The sequence below is a fragment of the Cajanus cajan genome, chromosome 1 (assembly GCF_000230855.2).
Source record: "Cajanus cajan strain Asha chromosome 1, NIPB_CcT2T_4, whole genome shotgun sequence".
Classification (NCBI taxonomy): domain Eukaryota; kingdom Viridiplantae; phylum Streptophyta; class Magnoliopsida; order Fabales; family Fabaceae; genus Cajanus; species Cajanus cajan.
Window position 1 is genome coordinate 42,584,316 of NC_138517.1, and position 9,058 is coordinate 42,593,373.

Below are 9,058 nucleotides of genomic sequence, written 5' to 3' on the forward strand. Positions count from 1 at the left end.
ACCTTTAGAACTTGGGAATGGTCCCATGTAATCTACTCCCCATACATAAAAAATTTCTACTTCTAAAATCCCATTTAATGGCATTTCATGTTTCCTGGATATATTCCCTGATCTTTGGCATTGGTCACAAGAATTTACCATCTTCCAAGTATCCTTAAATAAGTTTGGCCAGTAAAAACCAGATTGTAGAATTTTAGCTGCAGTTTTTGACGTACTAGCATGCCCTCCATATGCGGAAGAATGACATGAGTGAATGATGTGAGGAGCTGCTTCTTCTGAGATACACCTTCTGTAGATACCATCTCTACACCTCTTATATAGGTAAGGTTCATCCCAAATAAAGCTGTTAAGGTCACTAAAGAATTTCTTCTTTTGTTGATAATTAAAGTCTTCAGGAAGGACTCCACATGCTAAGTAATTCACATAATCTGCATACCAGGGACTGTTTTTCACAACAACTGCTAAAAGCTTTTCGTCTGGGAAGCTGTCATTAATAGGGAGTTCCTCCTTTGTTGCTTGGTCTTGTGGAAGTCGAGAGAGATGATCAGCTACTACATTTTCTACTCCCTTTCTGTCCACAATCTCTAAATCAAATTCTTGTAAAAGGAGAATCCATCTGAGGAGCCTAGGTTTAGCATCCTTTTTATTAAAAAGATACTTTAGGGCAGAGTGATCTGTGTAAACAATAACCTTAGACCCCACAAGATAAGATCTGAACTTTTCAAAAGCATAGACGACTGCTAACAATTCTTTTTCTGTTGTTGCATAATTGGCTTGGGCTTCATCAAGAGTCTTGCTGGCATAGTATATAGCATGAACCTTCTTGTCCTTTCTTTGTCCCAATACAGCTCCTATAGCATAGTCACTTGCATCACACATGATTTCAAAAGGAAGGCTCCAGTCAGGAGTTTGCAGAATAGGAGCTGTAGTGAGAGCTTCTTTCAACCTGTAGAATGCATTCTTACAAGAAACATCAAAGTTAAAAGGTACCTCTTTCACAAGTAGATTAGATAATGGTTTAGAGATTTTTGAAAAATCTTTAATAAACCTTCGGTAGAAACCGGCATGCCCTAAGAAACTTCTAACACCTTTAACATCAATTGGAAGAGGCAATTTATCAATTACTTCTATTTTTGCTCTATCTACCTCAATTCCTCTCCCAGATATTAGGTGTCCTAAGACAATTCCTTCTTGTACCATAAAATGACATTTTTCCCAATTTAAGACTAAATTCACTTCAGAGCAACGCTGCAATACTTTAGTTAGATTTAATAGACAGTCATCAAAGGAAATACCATAAACTGAAAAGTCATCCATGAAAACTTCCATCTCTTTTTCTAATAAATCACTAAAGATTGCAGTCATACATCTTTGAAAGGTAGCAGGTGCATTACATAGGCCAAAAGGCATTCTCCTATAAGCAAAAGTACCATAGGGACATGTAAAAGTAGTTTTCTCTTGGTCTAATGGATGAATAGGGATTTGATGAAAACCGGAGTATCCGTCCAAATAACAAAAGTATGAATGCATTGCTAACCTTTCAAGCATTTGATCAATAAAAGGTAAGGGAAAGTGATCCTTTCTAGTGGCATTATTTAATTTTCTATAATCAACACACATACGCCACCCAGTCACAGTTCTTGTGGGAATTAATTCATTATTATCATTTTTAACTACTGTCATCCCACCTTTCTTAGGAACCACATGAACTGGACTTACCCAAGGACTATCAGATATAGCATAAATTACCTTAGCATCCAATAATTTCAAAATTTCTTTCTTTACCTCTTCTTTCATCTTGGGATTTAGTTTTCTTTGAGCTTCAACAGAAGGTTTGGATCCTTCCTCCAAGAAGATGCGATGCATACAAAATGAAGAACTAATTCCCTTTATATCAGCCATAGTATATCCAATAACTTTTCTAAATTTTCTCAACTCATTGAGAAGTTTTTCAGTTTCTTTTTCATTTAAAGCTGAATTTACTATGACTGGATAAGTGGAATTAGCCCCCAAAAACTCATACCTTAAAGATGAAGGAAGTGGGTTAAGTTCTAACTTTGGAGAGTTTTCTTCTTGCCAATCTGTTGAAGACTCAAGAAGACTTTCTACTAGAGGATCTTTTTCTTTACACTGGGGACTTGAATCGATCAAGCAAGCATAATTAGGTTGAATCCCCTCAAGATCTATGTGCTTTCCTCCAACTAGAAAATTCTCCAAGGGATCCCTCAAAATAGATCTCATGACTTCTTCCTCCATGTCTTTAGGCAATATATCAACCCTGCAGCAAATATTTTCAAGAGAAGGTTGTCTAACAGATTTAGCAATATTAAATTCCATTGTTTCATCATTAATGGATAAGGACAATTTTCCATGTTTGACATCTACTATCACGCCTGCTGTAGCCAAAAATGGTCTACCTAGTATGATTGGTATTTGTTTGTCCTCTTCCATTTCTAAAACAACAAAATCTCCCGGAATTAAAAATTTACCTATCTTAACTGGAACATCTTCTAAAATTCCTATGGGATATTTTATAGATCTATCTGCTAACTGGATTGACATTGTTGTAGGCTTTAATTCTCCCATATCTAATTTCTTGCAAATTGATAAAGGCATTAAACTGATACTTGCCCCAAGGTCACATAAGGCTTTTTCAAACCTTAGATTTCCAATGAGACAAGGTATAGAGAAACTACCAGGATCCTTAAGTTTTTTGGGCAAATTATGATGGATCAATGTAACAGTCTCTCTATCATCCAATTTCCTTCGGTTAGCTAAAAGATCCTTAAGAAATTTAGCATATGTAGGCATCTGTTGTAGAGCTTCTACAAATGGAATGTTTACATACACTTGTTTGATCATATTTAAAAATTTTTCAAATTGTCTATCAAGTTTAGTCCTTGCTAACCTTTGAGGAAAAGGAATTGGAGGGTGATAAACAGTTTGAGGCTTTGATGAAGATACTTTTTCTTTTTCTAATCTCTCTTTTTCAGGTTTTTCAACCATAGGAGAAGCGTCTTCATCAATCTCAATATTATCATTTTGATTAGACACAGGTCTGTCTAATTTCTTCCCACTCCTTAAAGTAACAGCATTAACATTTTCAGCTGGGTTTGCAACTGTTTTACCTGGGAACTTACCTGGAGAATTGTTTGAACTAGGCATCAACTGTGCAATTTGATTTTCCAGCATCTTGTTGTGGAGAGTAATATTCTCAACCTTGACAGCAAGGTTTTGAATAGAATTTGCCATTGAATCATTGGTCTGTTTTTGATTAGTGACAAAATTCTCTATAAGGTTTTCTAATCTTGAAACACTTCGTTGAATTGAGGGTGTCTGTACTGGATTTCCTTCCCCATTAATGAAGTGATTGGACGGACGGAAATTAGGTTGCTGATTGCTAGTTCCTTGAACTAGGTTATTCTTCCAAGAAAAGTTAGGATGATTCTTCCAACCAGGGTTGTATGTGTTGGAATATGGATTACTCTTCTCTCTTCGAGGAGTGTCATAGAAATTATGAGAAGCTGCCACCTGTTCAGTAGTATCTTCTTTTTCTCCAGTAAAAATTGAGGTACAACCTACTACAGTGTGCCCTTGTTCCCTACAAAGGTCACATACTTGATTTGTAGCCACTGAATTAACCTTAGCTTTTTCCATCTTGTCTAATCTTTGATTAAGAGTATCAAATTTTGCTAAGAGTAACTCAATATTGTTCACTTCATATCGCCTTGGAGTTCCTTTCCTTGCTGTGACTTCTCTTTCACTGTATTGGCTGTGATTTGAGGCTACATTTTCCAAAATAATCATGCAGTCATTAATAGGTTTCCCCATGAAAGATCCTCCAGCTGCTGAGTCTAATATCATGGTGCTTTGTTGGTCCAATCCTTCAAAGAAAAATTGGATGGTAAGCCAACGGTTGAAGCCATGTTGTGAGCATGCTTGAAGATATCCTTTGAACCGCTCCCATGCTTCATAAATAGTCTCTCCAGTGCCTTGTTGGAAATTAGTGATTTTCTTCCTCAATTCTTTAGTTTTAGAAGGAGGAAAGAATTTCTCTAGAAAAGCTCTTTCACATAATTCCCAAGTTGCTATCTTTTCTCTAGGCACTGTTCTTAGCCACACCTTTGCCTTATCTCTCAAGGTGAGTGAGAATAAGCGGAGTCGCATTCCATCAGAAACTTCATCATCAAATTGCTGGGTCTCACAGATTTCCAAGAACCCCTCTAAGTGGTCATTAGGATCTTCTGATGGTAGTCCTCCAAAGGTGTTCTGTTTGAGCATATTCACCAGAGAAGCTGGTACAGTAGCTCCAGTTTGCATCTCCCCTCCAGGTATCCCACGAGCTACGGGTGCAGAGTAATCCCGAAGCGGTAAATTATCTCGTTGTGCAGCCATGTCAAATTCTCTAGAAAGGTTTCTTTTCCTTCTCAGGAGAGTTCTTTCAATCTCAGGATCAAGTGGTGTTGGTTTCCCAAGACGTAGAGATCTCTTTTGCATTAACCCTAAGGCACTGCAAAAAAAAAAGAAAGTGACCCGTGAAATCTGAATTGGAGAAGTAAACACTAAAAAAAAAAATTATTTATTTATTTAATTTTTTTTTTTTTATAAAAAAATTCGAATTAAAATAATTGTAATTTAAATCAAGAGACGTAGTCCCCGGCAACGGCGCCAAAAACTTGATGTATGGAAAACCGCAAGTGTACGGTTGTCGTCAAGTAATAAATATCGAATCACAGGGACTACGTGTTTGACCTAGAATTACTAGTATTTTAATTTGAATTTTAAAACAGATGGAATTTTTGTTTTGAGATGATAAGATCAGATTCGATGGTAAAAGAGATAGTAATGCAATTAATGAATAAGATAAAACTTTAAGATAAGATAAGGAGATTTCCGGGAATCTAGGGTTCGCACAAAGAGTTCCAACATTATTGAATTATTATTTTCATTAATTAATTCTATTCCATCTTGAAGGTAGTCTTAACCTAATTTAATCCTTGCACCTTCTCAGGCTACGAGGACGTGTTTAATTAAAATTAATCTCTACTCTCGTGGTAATTACGTTCAATTAAACCCATTAAGATCTTTGTTAATCTATTGCTCCTCGAAAGCTTAAATCAACTCTCGTGATTTAACACTCAAGTCTGTTCCTTTAGGTTCCGATAATTAGGTTCTCCTCTCAGTTCATCCCTAATTATCTATGATTATGAAAATTAAGATTAATTGTTTATCATAATTATAATCAAGTTCTCCTCTCAGTTCATCCTTAATTAATGTTATTATGAAAACAATAATATTAAAGTTCATATATAAAATATAAAAGAACAGATCAAGAATTGGAATAAAATTAAGAAACTGAATAATGCATTGATAAAGAGGTTCTCAGAGGCTAAGCCCTGATCCCAGAAAAAGAGAAACTACTCACAGGAGTTCATAGTAGTTCTCCAAGAAAAAAAGAATAAAAGAAAAGCAAACCTTAGAGTCGATGGCACAGGCGCCCAACCTTCTCCAAGTGTCAAAAACTAAAAAAAACTGTCTCCGAAACAAAAAAATCCCCGTTCTAGGCTAACCTCATCTAATTTATAACCTAAAAGGTGATGGGTTGGTCCTCCATGCTTGACGTAGGGAATGTAGAGAGGAAGCCTTTGCCCTTGATCTAGGTTCAACAAGGTAGACAAAAGGAAAGGTGTATGGTGAAGAAAAGGAAGTTGGCGTGAAAATGATGGTGTTTGGGCGGAAGCACTTAGGGTGGTGGTGTTTGGGTGCTCAAAGTTGGCTCACTCCAAGGTAGGTGGAGGCCACTCTAGGTTTCCTACTCTCCAAGGGTGGAGATAGGAGGGGGATAGCCGAAACTTACCCTAGGGACTAAGGATGAGACGTTGAGGCATAAGAATGCTCACTCAAAATCTATATAATCCAAAGTATTTACAAGTGGTGGGGTGTTGGGTATTTATAGGAGGGGAGGCATCTAGGGTTGCATTTGGAGTAGGCAAATGCATTCCAAATGAAATGCAAATGAACCCTAGATGCAACTTGGTGGCCAAGGATGGAATCTTTGGGTTTAGATTGGCTATATCTAGGTGCATGATAAGACCATGCAACCTTTGCCCTCCACTTGGGCCTAAGCCTTTCTAACACCAAAAATAGACCCAATAAGCACCAAAAATGTGTCACCCTCTAATTAACACCCTAGCCCAAAATTAAAAACCCTAATAATCTAGAGCACCCCATAATACAAGGGTAAAATGGGAAATACAAAAGAAAATAAATTCTAAGTCCTAAACACCCCAAAATACAAGGGTAAAATTGGAAATACAAGTAAAATAAATTGTATGACTAAAATACCTCAAAATACAAGGGTAAAATAGGAAATTAAAGACAAGGGCAAAATAGGAATAAAGAAATAAATGCTATAAAACCTAGGAGCTAAGGTCCAAAAATGGCCTTACTATCCCATTCCTCTTGCCTCCTTTAGTATATCACCTCTTGGTCTTCTCGACCTTAGTGTTATTCCATCAGTCCCTCCCTCTTGAAAAGGATTTGACCTCAAATCAAGAGGTTCTTTATGGTGGACGTCATGACCAACAAAAACATAAAAGTAAGCATGAGAGGTAATAGTATATGATATAGATGGAAAGTGCATCCTAAGAGGAGTGCCACTAAAAATGCTAGAAAGATTTTCTAAACTAAAAAGACTAGACTCCCTAATGCTAAGGATAGGATCCTCCCCATGATGAAGTCTAGGTGTATAACTAAAACCTAAAAAGGTAAAAAGACTAAAACTATAGCACACTAATGCATTAGTCCTAAAAACTAGAACATCTTGCCTAAAGTACCCTATGTGGTAACCTAGGCATTTCCTAGAAAACAAAGGAAATACAACTAGAAAATTTCCTAAGCAATTTTGGATTATATTATTTGTTGGATAGTTATGAAAAGAGTTTGTCACAAGGAACCTTGAAGGTTTATATGTTATATCCAACAAATAATATATTCCATAAATTGGGTGCATTATTGACACAACTAAGGTAGGAAAAGTCCTACACAAAGGAAGGCTATCTACCTTGGGCACCACCAAGGAAGTAGCACAAGAAGTGGAACTAAGTGAAGTCCATTTCTTCTTCACTAAATCTTGAAGTTGAGATTCTTTTTCTTTAAAAAGGGTTTGTTTTTGAATCTCCACTTCATGACTAGTGGCAACATGGGAGAAAGAGTTGAGGTCTTGATGAATAAAGAGAGTTTCTTTTAAATCATTTTCAATGGGAAAGTGACTCTCTTCAAGCATAAGCCCTTTGGAGGAAACATTATCCTCCTTACTCTTTTCTAAGAGTGTTTGTTGTTTTTCATTTTCTAACCACTCTTGAACTTTTTCTATGCTTTTCTTCATTTTTTCTTTCTTTTCTATTTTCTTTTCTTTTTCTTTTCTTCTAAGTTCTTCCTCTCTTTTTGTATTTTCCTCCTCATGCATACTCCTAGGGACTCTAACTTCTTTTCCTATTTGAGATCTAGTTGGAACAATCCTAGGTTTGGATCCACTAGTTTCTACCAACTTTGCAAGTAAATTTCTTATTTCCTCATTATTCTTTTCAAACTCTTTTTCTTTTTGTCTTAATTCTTCCTCTCTTTTTATATTTTTTTTTAGGTACTCCTTGAGTTGCCTAAGTTCATCCCTAACACTATACCTAGTACTACAAGAATTATGACCATGTGCACTAAAATGATCACTCATCTTTGATTAAGAAAAAGGTTTTCACAAATTGTTTTCAAAGGGGTTAGAAAAGTTTTCACAAAGAGTGAGTGATAAAAAATGGTTTTCACAAAAGGTTTTCAAAGTGCAAGATAGGTAGGAAAAGGCCTAAGTGTACAAAGTGAACTTTCAAGGGGAGGTGGACTACAAAGAATCACTTAATAACCAAGCCCTATCAAGTAAAAATCACTAAGCCTTTTCTACTTTTCTTACAAAACAATTTGGCACAACAATAAAGTGTGTGTGTGCACGTTACCCCTAGTAGGCAAATAGCAAGCCTTCTAAACGAATTTGAAGACAAAGATAAAAGCCTAAACAATTATACTACCAAAAGCTCTAAAACATGCAAAAGGAAAGCACTTAAAACATGTTCTAGTCGAGGTCCTAGGTGAAGGTTTTCAAATCACCTTCAACTACACGAACTAAAACCAAGTTGAAGAGGTTTAGAAATGGCCAAATTACAAACCAAAAGAATGAAACCAAGGCCAAAAACAAAGAGGCCGAAAATAGAAAATTTCAAGCAAAAATTATGCAAAACAAGAATTTAAGTCTTCAAACTCCTCCAATTGGGTTCCTTCACAATGAACAAACGTGTTAGACCTCTCCAAGTGTTTGTTCACTCCTTTATGTGTGGTGTAAGTCCCTCCAAAGGCTAGGCTTGGATTCGGTTCACCCCTCCACTCAAATCCACCAAAGGTGTGAAAATTGACTAGAGTGGTTTTTCACCTACAATCAAAATGAAACCAACCCAAAGCAAGAGTCCAAGAAATAAAACTGAAAAGCACAATTAGGAAAGGCTAAACTCAGAGAGAATTTATGGAGACAAAACAAAAGAGGCCAAGAAAGACAAGCAAAAAAAATTAAGACTCAATCAAAGAAAGGAAGCACACAAAGAGTAATCCTAGAAAGGCACTAGAATTAGGTTAGTGTTTAGTCCACTTGATTAGGTCCTTTATATGTTTCGGTCCAGCCAAAGGTAAGGTCCCAAATTAAGGTCAAAATGTCATAAGTCCAACTCCCAAATGCATAGGTATTGGTCCAAGTCCACAAGTCTAGCAACAAGTCCTTTTTGGTCCAAGAATTTTTTTTTTGTTCTAGTCTTTTTCTTTCTTTTCACGGCAATGTTTTCTTTTATATGTCTTGGGTCCGAATTTTTTTTTGTTAAATTAAGCCCAAATGTTGCTTAGGTTTTGCACTTGTGGATGGTCAAAAATTAGGTTAAACTTTAGGAGAGGAAGTGATGACAAGTGGCGGTTTCTTAGAGGTACCTTAAGGAATCTTTTTAGTGGAAATTGTTTTGTACAAGTTAGT

General features: G+C 36.3%; 1 non-coding gene across 1 annotated transcript; it reads left to right on the forward strand.

The window, feature by feature from the left end:
• Positions 1-3,919: 3,919 nt before the first annotated feature.
• Positions 3,920-4,026, forward strand: LOC145954007 (small nucleolar RNA R71). Its single transcript, XR_014431218.1, has one exon. It is a non-coding gene; the product is annotated as a small nucleolar RNA R71 (small nucleolar RNA).
• The last annotated feature ends 5,032 nt before the right edge of the window (positions 4,027-9,058 follow it).